Consider the following 14,686-nt stretch of genomic DNA (forward strand, 5'->3'; position numbering starts at 1 on the left):
ATTTTTTTTTAGTAACAACCCTTTTTCCAATTTTTTAGGGATGGCAAATTGTCCTTTTAAAATGTACACTTTCTCCTCTATGGTCACTTTCATGGCTTCTAACTGTGTTATCCTCTCTGTTACTTACTGGTCTCCTTATATGTTTCCTTTCCCTCCAGCCAAGCAAAACCCTTTGTGTTATTCTATCAATATTCCAGCCAGCAACTTTAGTGTGCAGGTGATAGAATTACAAAATATTTCAGGTAAAACAATCACATGATTTTCTTGAGTTCTTTTAACCCTATTTTGAAAAGAAAAATGATGTCTAATAATAAATCATCCAGGCACAGCAGGAGCGCTCTTGACAATTTTAGTGAAATTTGTGTCTCCTGAGTTTACTAATGAAAATGAATGGGGCAACTTATATGTTCTCACAAACTCTGCGAAAACCTTTGCTACTTCTCAACAGACAGCAGCTGTAATTGAATAGAAAGCTTAGATTGATGTTAGGATTAAAGGTTATGAGCTATGAAGACAGCTGAAAACTTAGATCCTCAAAGACTATGAAAGGCAGGCTATTGAAGCACAATTTGATGGGCTTTTTTTTCTGTTTGTTGCTTTTGTTTATTGTGTGTCCGAGGCTAATCACACTAATTAGATCAGAAGGCATGAATGAAAATTAAAGAAAAAGCCATTCAGGAAAAAATAATAAAGCATCAGGAATTGCTTTGTTAATTGATAACTAAGCGGTTTCATCCCTCACCAAGCCCTGTACAGATATTGTGGGAAGATGGAATTCTTTGGAACGGAGGTCATATTCTGGGCTCATGCTGTTACATTATTTTGGTTGTTGAATTTGTGGGCTAAAGATGATGAAAAGAAAGCTCATTAAAAAAATGTACTATATAAAGGATGAAAAAAATCCACAAAATATAATAAACATTATCTCTGAATTGAATATTTGTTGAAAATTTCTATGAGATGTCAGTAGTTCTATAAAAAGACATTTGTTTGCTTAAACACCTCCACAAGCAACAATGAAAACATCTAGTCACATCAAAAATGCATGTATATTTTGAGAATTATTCTGTTCGTGACAAGAAAACATCTTCATACCACTGCAACACAATGGCATTAGTCCAGAGAACGCTAGAGGGAGATAAACTGAGGTCAGCTTCACTGTTTTCTTTTCTGGGGAATTCATTTATTTATTCAGTAAATGTTTGCTTCCTACTTCCCTTGTCCCAGCCTTCTGTTAGACATTAGTTGGAGAGCATAGCACTAGGAAAGGCTAAACACAAGATGCTATGAGAACCCAGTGAGCCCTTGTCCAGCTCTTGCATTGAGCTTTTGGAAGAAACTGAAGCAAACACTTAGAATATGAACAAATGGTTGAATAGGCCTCAGGAAAGTGAAATGATTTAGACACAGAGAGTTGCATATTTCAAAGCCAAAAGGCAAAAAAGTTGGCAAATTCAGGTCTTGTTTTAAGGAGACTATGTCAAAAGAGGTAGATAACAGGCAGATATGTGTTTCTAAAGGACTTTGTTAGCCACTTAAAGGGATACTGGATTCACTCAGGGGCAGCAAAGAATCTGGAAGGGTTGAAAACTTTTAAAAACACATGACATTTTGAAAGGTTACCTTGATGGTGGCAGATAAACATATTGGAGAGATAAGAAATCTGCTCTTTAATCTTGCTGTGATTTCTAAAATTACCATAAAATATACAACTAATTAGATTTAAATATAATCTTTCAAGGTGCAATATACTATGTATAATATTAATTTTTTATTTGAATATGTCTTGACAGACTAACTAGTGTGTGAGGCAGACAATAAAATTGCAAGTGAGCAGCAGTCTGCTCCGAGAAAAGGAAAATCCACATGTTCTTAGACTATGATCCAGGTACTAATAATTCATTATATTGTCATGAAATTAGTGTGATTTTCACTCAAAATCACAGGTCAACAATAAATATACACTTATGCAGTGGTTACTATGTATCAGGCGCTGGTCTAAATACTTGGATACAAATATGAGTAACTTCATGAAACGTGTATTCTAATGAGAGGCATTTATTTCTAGCAAATAAAAATGATAAATCACGTGATAAGTGCTATGAAAGAAGAACCAAAAAAAAAACAAAAAAACCTTAGGAATGAGGGTTGGGAATTTAGGATTAGTTGCCATTTTAAATAGAATGGTCAGGTGAGTCTCATTAAGATGGTGATATTTGAACAAATATAAGAAGGAAGTGAAGGAATTTGTTGTATGGATACTGGGGAAAGGGAGTTGTAGGCAATAAGGGCCAGTGTCAGGTCTCAAGCGGCAGAATGTGTCAACCATGTCTGAGGAGATTGGGAGGTAAAGCAGTAGAAGATTAAGTCATATATATAATGGGGGGGGGCAGAGATTTTGGTGCTTTGTGTGGACTTTGACTTTTATTCTGAGTGAATAGAATATCTAAGTTAGGTCTTACCTGGACTTACTCTGGTTACTATGTTGAGAATAGGCTATGGGAGTAAGGAAAGTGGTAATGGTGGCTGAAACAACAGGAGCAGAAATAAATGAGGTCAGATGTAGAATATATTTTGAACTCCAGTTAAACAGGATTTCTTGTTTAACTGGGAAGTGAGAGACAGAGGAGTCAGGAATGATTCCAAGGAATTTTAGTTTAAGCGATTGAGAATTTTGGAATTGTCATCAAATGAAGTAGGGAAGGCTAAAGTCAGAGCAGGTTTGGGGAGAAGAAAATCAGGAACTAATTTTTGGACACTTTACGTTTGAGATTTCTCTTTGACATTTGAATGGAAATGTCAAGTAGGTAGTTGAATATATAAAACTATAGACAAAACCTTACATCTAGACATATGGATTTATAAATCATTGATAGACATCTGATGTAGAAAGGCATGACTCTCAATCCATTATGCTCTTACACATTATGAATTGGAGTTAATAGATTGTCATTCTAATTGGGCAAATAATATTAAATGTTAAATTTACATGAAGTGGCAATTACATAGGCATTATTTTTAATACAAAATGTTAACACCTTGGTTTTGATTCTCTTAGATCTTTTTATCTAATTCTTAATCTTCTTCCTGTAGAATTAAGTATTCTTATTGAGGAAGATTTATCATCCTAGTGAAGAGGCTGTCTAGAATATAGGTTATAGAAATTTGAACATCCTATGATAGGTAAATTTTTTTCCCCATATATTTTAAAAGATTTTTGCTGTATTATTTCATGTAGGTGACCAAATTTTTTATGCCTAGTTAAAATGGTAGCAGATTGAATTTTGGATATTTCACATCAGGTCATAATTCTTTAGGTCATTCAGCAAATGACAGCTGACAATGGCATTTACAGAAGTGGGAAATGTTGGATAAAGCCAGGAGTTCTCTTCTACTTATGACTGATTCAAGAGGCCTTTGAGGTGCTTCAAGAAAGCAGTTGGATATCAAGATGTCTGCAACTTTGAATAGTGTTTCAAGTCTAGATTAAACATTTGGTCAGTACTAGCAGCATTTAAAACTATGGGTTTTAATAAGGTTACCCACAGACAGATGGTGAACTGGGGGAAGGGGGCCCACATTTCACCCTCTACAGAGTAAGGATTTTCCAAGATTTACAAAAAGAAATCATGTTTATATTTCTTTGAGGTATATCTTAGAAAAGCAGATTGACTTGGTTTTCAGGACTAGCTTACCATTTCCTCAGGACTAGCTTATCATTTCCTATTGAATTGCAACTTAATTACATAGCATTGCTTGATTACACTATGGCCCCGTTGTCATTTCGTTTTGTTTTTTATCACAAATTAAGGCTGGACTAAAACTTGCCGATTTCTTCTGAAAAGTCATTTTGACTTACTCAGATTTTTTTTTTTTTTAAGATTTATTTATTTATTTATAAAAGCACTGTGTACAGTCAGAAACGCAGGAGGGTGAGAGAATTCACCAGAGCCAGAGTGGGGAGCAGAACAGGCAGAAGGACCAAAGTACACTGATGAGGGGAGCAGTGGGCGCGGCAGGAGAGGTCTGCGTGCCATGTGGGTCACCTCCCTGGCTGGGGACTGAATTCATGCTGCAGTGGCTGTGGATAACTTGAGAGTGCTGGGACTTTAACCCCTAGCCACTAGGAAGGCGCCCTGGTCTAGTTTTCAATCTCAAAATTTCCTACTTTCTCCAATAGCATTTTTTTACCTAAAAAAAAAAAAATGATGAAAAAGGAGGGATTTTCTTTATTCTGCTAAATAGCCTTCAAAATACATATATATGATTGAAATCATGAAACTACATCAGCTCTTTCATATTCCAGTTTTGCAGAATTGATCTTTCCTGACCTATTCTATGTTATATCTTTTGATTCAGTTTAGTATCTATACCTCATTACACACTTGAATAGCTATTTAATCTTGCACAAACACCCATATGGTGAGGTTTGTAACCTGGCGCAAGAGATAAAGGCAAGTAATTACTATCCACACTTAACATTTTATCTTCTTGCCATTTAAAAGCTTTTTATAGAAGTACTGATAATCTTGGTGATTAAATGGCTAGATTTTCTACTTTTCGGATGTATTTTTATGGTCTGGACTTTAAAAAATTTAGGTTTTAAAAAGTTATAGTAGCAATCATATCTAAGATCTGAAGATAGTTTATCATAGCTTCTTGTGAAAAAAATGAACTCATGTGAAATGAAAAATGTGAAGTACCATTGTAGACTGAGCACTTTATTTTATTATAGACTCTGCCCACAAAATGGATATACTAAGATGAATCATGAATTATTTTTTAAAAAGTGGTCAAAGATGCCACAATGATCCCTTCTTAATCATTTCCTCTAATAAGTTTGCTGTGCTAAAATATCTTTAAAATATTCTCTTTTATAATTATTTTTGAACACTGTTTAATGCCTACCAGAAGTTCAATGTGAAAACAATATTAACTGGAAGTGAGGTATTGTGTCTCAATCCTGATTCAGACATTGATTAGCACTATGATCTTGAAAATAAAAATATAAAATAATCACTTTCTGCTCACCTTTTTGTATATGCTCTTCATGTTCAAAACTGTCACATTGGTAAGAATTGATCACGATGAAGAAGGGCATCTATCACTGTTTACAATTATCCCAATCAGTGGTCCTAGAAATGCTCCAGAAACAGAAGCTGGGGGATTAATATGTGAAACTTATATAAGAGTTATGGAAACCCATGAGTAAAAGAAATTGTTTGGCTCTTGGTCAGCAGCAGTTCCCATGGAAGAGGGCCCAGCATCACAGCAAAAGAGAGTGGAGGAAGAATCTCTGCCCACCAATGGCTATTCCAGGGTAGGAAATGCTTGTTTTTGTTTCTCTTTTGTGTTTCTGAGCACGTTTAAATGCCCACTAGAGAAATTTGTCCCTGGAACTTGAGGGCAGGAAGGCCCACATTTTTGCTTGATTTTGTTTTTGTGTTTTCCGCAGGACCCTAGCTGGACATGTGAGGTAAAAGGGTGATTGAAAGGTAGAGAGGTCTAATTTTAGTTTTCTGATCAATATCATTGATAGCAGTGGATAATCCTAACATACATGTTAAAATTTATGATGACGTGATGAAATGTTTTTCTCAAAATGACCTGTGCAAGGTGTTCAGACTTTTATATAAACACTGATATTTTCATTGGTTAAAACCTTAAATTATGCAGATAGTTTTAATAAATACTAGCATTAGGCCAATGGAAAAGGATATTTGCATTAGCTGCTAGCAAGAACATGGGAGGATATATTTATATGGCAAGTCCAAGACATCCTTATCATTTGTGATATTCCTATAAGGAAAAGACCTTAGGGTTCCCAGTGTTATTTTCTTTTTCCTCTTTCGATGGCAACCAGGTGTCAGCCATCTTGCAGGAAGCTGCTTTGCACATTCAGTGCATGCACCCCAGGACCTGCGGAAGATAAATTGGTACTTCTTCTTTTCTTTAGAAATGCGTTCACTTTTCTTGTATTTTCCACTTCTCCTTCTCTTACTCTAGTGTTTCCTGATGCAAGTCCACACAGCTTCCTTGTCTCTGGTGGTAAAGACTTTGCTGTGATCATCTGTATATGCGGAGGCACTACTGATCTGCACATTGACCTCACACGTAGAGTGTGTAATGGTCCAAATGTTTCCTTTGATGAGGGTTCCATGTCTGACTCAACCCAACTATTCAAAAGATGTTTTTGACAGCCACACTCCTCTGCAGCACTTTATGTATTCCTTGATGTGTCCTTTTATTGGCATAAATGACTTATTCATTAGCTTCAGTTTTATAGGTTGTCAGTGAGAAAAACATTTTAGATTCTTTGTTTTAAGGAAAACAACAGCGTCTTAATCATTGAAATAGGGTGCTACCATGTCTGAAACAGAATTTTTCTGGCAAAAGTAATTTTACCAGGCCTCCCTGGTGGCACAAGGGGTTAAGACACAACCTATGAAGCTATTCCCAGCCACTGCAGCACAAGTTCGGTCCCCAGCCAGGGAGATTTCCACATGGCAAGCAGACCTCTCCTGTCTCGCCTGCTGCTCCCCTCAGCAGTGCTTTCAATCAATCCGCCTGTTCTGCTCCCCACTCTGTCTCTGGTGAATCCTCTCACCCTCCACATCTCTGGCCTGTACCCCAGTTCTTGTATGCGTAAATAAATAAATCTTAAAAAGTAATTTTACCAGAATTGATGCTCACATTAATGCAGGAGTTCTCCTTATCATTATTGTTTGGGATTATTTTCACCAACATATTTCTCTAACCTTGACAATTTATTAAAACTTGGATATTGAATCCTGCAATTCAGAAAGCAGTTCTGCTTCTTAGTCTAAACTCTGCTCAGGTCTCTTCATTACCATTATTAAATGTATCAGCTTTCTCATCTTCTGTGTGGTTGGCTCTTTTCCTACTGAAAACTGCATTTTCTTGTCTTACCCTTTTTGGGATAATTTACATCTTCTATTAATTTTTCCAAGGTTAATTCATCTTGTGCTTTCCATCTGCCAAATCCATTTTTGCATGTTCTCTGCACTCTTTATAAATTTATCTAAATTTGAGTCCTTCCATCATCCTTCTTTCTATCACAAGCATCAAATGAGAGTAGACATATTCATCTGCTCTTACAATGATGCCAGGAAATTTTGCTGTAACTTGTTTAGCTCTCTCAAAATAATTTTTCATTTATGTCTCACACCTCAAAATTTTCATGAGCTCTCTCCACTAGTAAATAGAACCTGCATACACTTTCCTATCCTGTATTTTCCACTTTCTGGATTATAAGTCCCAGAGATTTAAAGTAATATAGCTACTGGATTAATAACTAATTTAACAAGGGACATGCAGTGGTAATAGGAGGATTTATTTTTCTTCAACTACTGTTTGTGAGATGTTTAGCTTTCAGAAACACTTTATAATAATCTCCTGCTCATTATTTTGCTTTTCTGACTGTATTATTATTTTTTTAACTTTTCTAACCCATATAACTGTATCTGAGAGGATTAGCATTTATTGCTTCCATTATGGTTCCTATTTTAATTGGTGAACTCTTAGTAAGTATAAACAACATAAGTCCTCTGAAGAAGGACTTATGTTTGAAATGGCTATTATTATTTTTGTCTCTCATTGTTGCCAGCCTACCCTGCTGTTCTTGCAAGATAAGTAGAAGCAGGAAAAGATTATCTTGACTATCATGGTTTCAGGAGGGAGGTAGGAGAATGCTTAAATTCTCCTGGGGCAATAACTTTAGTACTTTCTTCTTGAAATCATCTCATTTTCGATCATTCTAGAACCCTTTATGTGTCCTCTTTCTAAATGAGCTAGTCTTCCTTCTAATACCATGAAGATCTACAGAGAGACTGACAACATCCTTATCTATAACATGCCACTGTTCTGCTATAAGACCTAACGCTAAAAATAATATTTTTGTTTAGGAGTTAAAGCAGCATTTAATTCAAGTCATTGTTTTGGCTTAATTCATAAATTCTCTGCTCAGGGGACTTTTTGTCAATCAAAGACAAGAGAAGTTTATAGTGGGTAGAAGAGGGTCTGTGAACAAGCTGTGTTTATAGTCTGACAAATGCTTCATGCACACCTCCCCCGAATCTGTTTGATTTCCTTCCCTTTTCCTTACTCACTGAAACCTAAATATTTAATGTGTGAGATTCTGTTCAGATAAAAATGGCTGAGTGCCAGCTCTGGGTTAGTGCTTTGCCTGAGGACATGAACAATTACAAGCTATGGAGAGTTATGTATATCCAGTGTTGTCACTATCAGCTGTAATAATCAATGGGCTTTTTGTTTTATTCTCCCACTTAAACCAGCATCTGCTCACTCCTCATAATAAAAATAAATAGGTTTTTCAAACTGTATTTTATTATCTATTCGGTTTTGTGTTTGAAAATCAATATTTTTGCACACTTGATTGCATTTCTTCGTTACCAGTTAGTTTTCCCCATAGGCTCTTTTTAATTTGCTGAAATTAACTGCAATCAGGGGCTCCTTATTCTTGACTATAAAGCCCACATTTAAATTAAAAATGATTTCTCAAAATAGTTTGCCACTTTTCTGGCTGTTCTACTTACTATGAAACACACACACACACACACACAAACACACACACGAAAAACCAGGAAACAAACAAAAAAGTCAAACAAAAAAACCAAAAAACAATTAGAATGAGAGAATCATATCATAATAGATTTTGTCAATATAAACATTGATATACCTATGAATATTTTACATTAGAATGTCTGAAAACTGGGTAAATGAAGATTTAAATGGGTCTAATGTAATTTCATTTCAATATTGTTATATGGGGAATCTTTATCATGTTTCTTGACATCAGTTTGTTATAGTTTTAATGAACTTGGAAAAAAGGTTAAATGAAGGAAATATTTAGCATTTAATAGGTTATTTTGGTCCATCCCTCATTTAAATAGCTAAAATGACTTTCTTCCTATTTTTGCTCAGTATTAGGAAGTTTGACTAAGAAAATTTATTTTAGCTTTGATTTTTAAGTTTAAAATATTCTTTATTTTTCTTTACACCTTTGTAGCATAGACTCCTTCCTATGCTGCTAATTAAGTTTTTCAGTCTAATCAACATATAAACAATTTATGTTCTAAATATATTTGAAAATTTACATTGGAATTATTTGGGCTTTTAAACATTTAAATCACCTAAAAGTTTTTATCTGACAATATGCGTGGCCTTGACTACCCATAATTCATTTCCAAATTATGAGAAGTGAAGATATTTCTTTTTTATTTAAATTTAATTCTAGAATAATATTTGCAATTTTTCTCTCCATTTCAATGTAACATTAACCTTTGCTAATAAATTGGAGATAAAAAATACCTGTTACAAATGATACTTTTATGAGTAAGAAAACAGAGAAGAGAAAACCATATGCAAGCTTACCTAGAAAATTCATTGCCATAACAACATGAGAAAAAATTACATTTATTACTATTTTTCACCCTTTCTTTTCAACCTTAAGAAGAGTAAAATACAATTCTTCTAATACTGCTTCACAGTAATCCTTTTAAAAGATTTTGTTAAAAGCATGGTGACAACTATTCTTTTAGAAAAAAATCAATTAGAAAACCTATGGGAAAACCTCTAATAAGTGGATCCTGAACAACATACTGCTGAATGACTATTAGGTTAACAAGGAAATCAAAGGAGAAGTTGAAAACACCTGGAGACAAATACAAATGAAGACATGACCTGCCAGAATCTATGGGATGCTGCAAAAGCAGTGCTAAGAGGGAAGTATTTAGGAACACAGACACACATCAAGAAGCAAGAAAGAGCTAAAATATTCTAGTTCTAGAAAAAAGAAGTATAAACAACACCAAACGCCAGTAAAGAAAGATAATAGCAAAAAGCAAAGCAAAAATAAATTATATAGAATTAAAAAGACAGCTCAAAGAAGCAATGACACCAAAATGGTTCTTTGGAAAAAAAAATAAACTAAATAAACATATCACTAGTGAGGCTCACAAATAAGAGAGAAAAATTAATAAATAGAATAAAAAATGAAAGCAGAGAAGTTACAACAAACATCTCAGAAAAGAGCATCTTAAAAGACTACAACGAACATCAGTATGCCTAGAAATTACATAACCTTGAAGTGGATAATTTCTTAGCAGTATTCAGCATTCTGAGATTGAATCAGGAATGAATTGAAAATCTGGACAGGCCAATTAATGGCAAGGAAAATAATCAAAAGTCTCTTAAAAAACCAAAAGCCCTAAACCAGGCATTTGCACTAGTGAGTGTTACAAATTATCAAAAATGAGCTAAGACCAATCCTTCTAAAACTTTTCTAAAAATTGAGGTGGAAGGAATACTTCCAAACACGAGGCCAACATACTCTGATATCAAAGGCAATCAAAGATATCAAAAAAGGAAGGAAGAAAACTACAGACCAATATCCCTGATGAACACAGATCTAAAAATCCTCAACAAAACCTTAGCAAACTGGGCCCTCCCCTAGTGGTACAGCGGTTGAGCGCTGGGCTGCAGGGCTGCCTGAGGCCTCTGCAGTGCCGGTTCGATCCCCGGCCACTGGCAAGGGTCCCACATGGTGCGACAGACCTCTCCTGCCGCCCGCTGCTCCCCTCAGCAGTGTACATCGTCACTCTGCCTGTTCTGTTTCCCGCTCTGGCTCTGGTGAATTCTCTCACCCTCCCGCGCTTCTGACTGTACCCGGTGCTTGTATAAATAAATAAATAAATCTTTAAAAAAAACCACATAAAACCTTAGCAAATTGAATTCAACAATGTATTAAAAGGATCATGTATCATGATCATGTGGAATTTACTCTGGGGATGCAAAGATGTTTCAGCATCTACAAATTGATCAATGTAGTTCACCACATAAACAAAAGGAAATGGAAATATCACATGATGATATCAGAGAAAGCATTCAATAAGATGTGACATCCATTCATGAAGAAACTCTGAAAAATAGACATAGAAAGGAATATATCTAAACATAATGAAGGACATATATGGCAAACCCACATCTAACTTCATACTCAAGGTAAGGAACAATGTTTTTCTTCTAAGATTAAGTCAAGAATGTATATATTCATCACAACTATTCTACATAATATTGGAATTTCTAACTCACACATTTAGGTGAGAGTTAAATATAAAAGGAATCAAAATTGGCAAAGCTGAAGTAAAACTACAAAATATTTGCTGATGACATGATAATATACATAGACAATCTTAAAAGCTCTACTGAAAAACGATTAGAAACAATAAATCTGTACAGTAAAATGGCAGGAAAGCTAGGGGGTATTGGGCAGAGATGGGAGGGGATCCAATGGGCCATGCTGGAGGACTGTGGGTTTTAGTGGTGGGTGTGATGTGGTATAAATCTCAGGAGGTGTTAACCTATACCTCTCCATCTTGTGTGATGTACATCAATGTTCCCTCAATTAAAAAAAATACAATTTTAAAAAGAAGAAACTAGAAATATGAAAGTAAAAATGTTAATGATTAAAAATGTTAAATTATAATTTGTTATTCAGTATTCTGCACACACACACACATACACACACAAAAAGCATATTCAGTGTTGTAACCCATTGTTACCTTAAGAGAAATAAAAGTTGAAACACAAAAAAATTATATAGGTTATGTGAATCAGCTTTAGTGGATACTGTCTACTGGTTTTACTTGGGGACTGGGCCAATTTCCACTCTCACTAGAAAAGTATGAATATTTCACTTGTCCTACATGCTTCACAGCAAATTATTTTTTAAGTTTTAGTTATTCTGGCTGATTCTTCTGATTAGATGTGACCTTCATAAGAACAGGAACTTTAGTTAATTACTATATCTACAATTGCTTGAAACTGCTAGTGTTTAACTAGTGTTGAATGAATCAATGCTGAGTGCTAAAGCTGTAGAAAAATGGACAAATTTCATTAGAGTGTGTCTAAGGTCCTTATCTACTGATGCTAATTTACCCGGTGCTGGATCACCTTAGTATTTATCTATATCTTTGTAAAGACTTTTAAATATTTATACCATGTCATATATTTTTAATGTATATTTTTTTATTCCTCCTGTTAGGATCAGAGTTCCTCAGTCTTGACACTATTGCCATTTGGGGCAGGATAATTAGTGTTTGTGAGTGGCTGTTCTGTGTATTATAAAATGTTTAGCAGTACCCCTCCCCACGATATATCAGTAATACTACCTTCTTAACCCCACCCTACATCTCCCTACACTCAGTAGTATGACAACTCATCAATTTATTATCCCAAAAAAAGTCAATCCATGATTGTATTGATCTAGGCAACTCATATTACTTACACTTAAGAGTTCTTGTGCTTAATAAGGTCTTTGCTTTGCTTTGAGGCATATCTGCCATTGTAACTAATTTTTATACTTTCAGCTTTCTGTGAGAAATCTAATAAGAGGAATTTTGTTAATTAAACCATCTTTACATTGTCATATTCACTTTTGTGTGTGAAAATAGTAATAGTAATCAGAGCAGCTGGCCATGAAAAAGAAATAGTGACTCCTTGAGAAATTTATATGTGCCTTTCCCTATGAACTTTGAATTGTAAAAATCAGCAATATAAAGCACAAAAGAGATGGTATTTTGCAACTACATTTTTTCAAGTGATAGATACATTGGACTGGTAAAATCACATTTTTTATGTATGAGAAAGGCAATTTTTATATTTAACTTTAGTTTTTATTGATTCTGGGATAGTTTATCATCAGAATTCTGTATATTTCTTTAGATTTACCAAGTAAAAGGACATAGATTTTTGACTTATTGTCACAAACTACAACTTTGATAGTATAATGCAAATTTTCTTTTATAAAAATTTGGAGCACTTGCAAACAGTTACCTGAAAGGTGAAGGAAAATGGTTGCCCATTTTTCATTACTCCCAAGTTGTCTTTGTTTTGTGCCTTTCATTAGGACGTCTGTACTATCACAAAACATCCACAAAACTGCCCAGGATGTTATCAAATTATATGTCTTTTTATTGTTTACCACATGTGACTTATTCCAATTGGAGTTGAATTTCAAGCCTATTTTTTGGAACATTTCTATTTTTTTTTAAATCTGCATATATTTATTAACCTCTTGACAATATTTTTCTTTTTTTTTTTTTTTTAAAGATTTATTTATTTATTCATACAAACACTGGGTACAGTCAGAAGCGCAGCGCGGGAGGGTGAGAGAATTCACCAGAGTCAGAGCAGGATGCAGAACAGGCAGAAGGACCGAAGTACACTGCTGAGGGGAGCAGCGGGCGGCAGGAGAGGTCTGCGCACCATGTGGGACCCTCCTCCGGTGGCCGGGGAGCAGCCGGGGATAGAACCGGCACTGCAGAGGCTGCGGGCAGCTTCGCAACCCCCCGCTCAACCGCTGCGCCACCGGGGAAGCCCTTGACAATATTTTTCTTGAAGTCACTCTTCAGAAATAGTAAAGCTTTTTTTTTTAAGATTTATTTATTTATGCATACATAGCTGGGATATAAGCCAGAGGTGTGGGGGGTGAGAGGATTCACCAGAGACAGAATGGGGAACAGAACAGGCAGATTGACCGAAGTGCACTGCTGAGGGGAGCAGCAGATGAGACAGGAGAGGTCTGCTGCGCCATGTGGGTTGCTCCCTGGCTGGCAGGACAGCTTCATAGGTTGCGTCTTAACCTCTTGCACCACCAGGGAGCCCTGAAACATTTCTATTTAAAAACACTCACCTGTGCTGTAAGGTGCTCATCCCTTACCCAGTGTATTCTCTCTTTTTTTTTTTCCCAAGTTATTTTTGTATAGAAGAACTGCAGTGTAGGCCAGAGGTGCAGGAGGAATAGGATTCACCAGAGAGAGTGGGGAGCAGAACAGTTGGATTTACTGAAATACACTGCTGAGGGGAGCAGCAAATGAGACAGGAGAGGTCTGCTGTGCCATATGTGGTTTCGCTCCCTGATTGGGAATTGAACTCACATGCAGTGACTGGCGATAGCTTGATAGTGCTGAGACTTTAACCCCTGCACCACTAGGGAGACCTAAAATAAATCTCTGGTTTACTTTGCAGGCACTTCAGATGAAGCAGAGGTTAAAATGCATTACTGGTCTCTTACCTTTAACCAGTAAGCTCTGCTTTATTTAAAATTTTTATTATTAGTATTACAGAAATATTCATTATACCAAAACATTTGAAAATGGATGTTAACATTAGTGTATTTATTTGAATCTATTTTCCTTATACATATATTCAAGATAAATTTTAAAATACATAATATTTAAATTTATGATGTACAACATACCTATTATATAAATATAAAATCTATGAAATGATGCATTACATATTAACTTGCTATATACCTGTATATTTAAGTAAATTAGCATCAATTTTTATAGCCCACCTTTTAGAAATTTCCCATTGTCTTGTGAACATTGATTCATAAATATTAATCAGAACCTAAATAGATTTTTAATGGTTACATTTTAGTCCATCTTATAAATGAACACAATTCACTTACAGTATTTCTTAATTGTTGGACTGTAAGGTCATTTTCTGAAATTTAGTTTGTTTTCTCTAAGCATCCTGCTTCTACCTCTGATTTTCTCCACAAGTGGTATACTTACTTCTATCAGTCTCCTGTGAATGAAGAATTCCTTGACCTCTGTTTTTTGACACTAAATCAGCT

This window comes from Talpa occidentalis, unplaced genomic scaffold, assembly GCF_014898055.3.
Source record: "Talpa occidentalis isolate TD23 unplaced genomic scaffold, MPIMG_talOcc4v2.1 talOcc4.4, whole genome shotgun sequence".
In the NCBI taxonomy this organism is placed as follows: domain Eukaryota; kingdom Metazoa; phylum Chordata; class Mammalia; order Eulipotyphla; family Talpidae; genus Talpa; species Talpa occidentalis.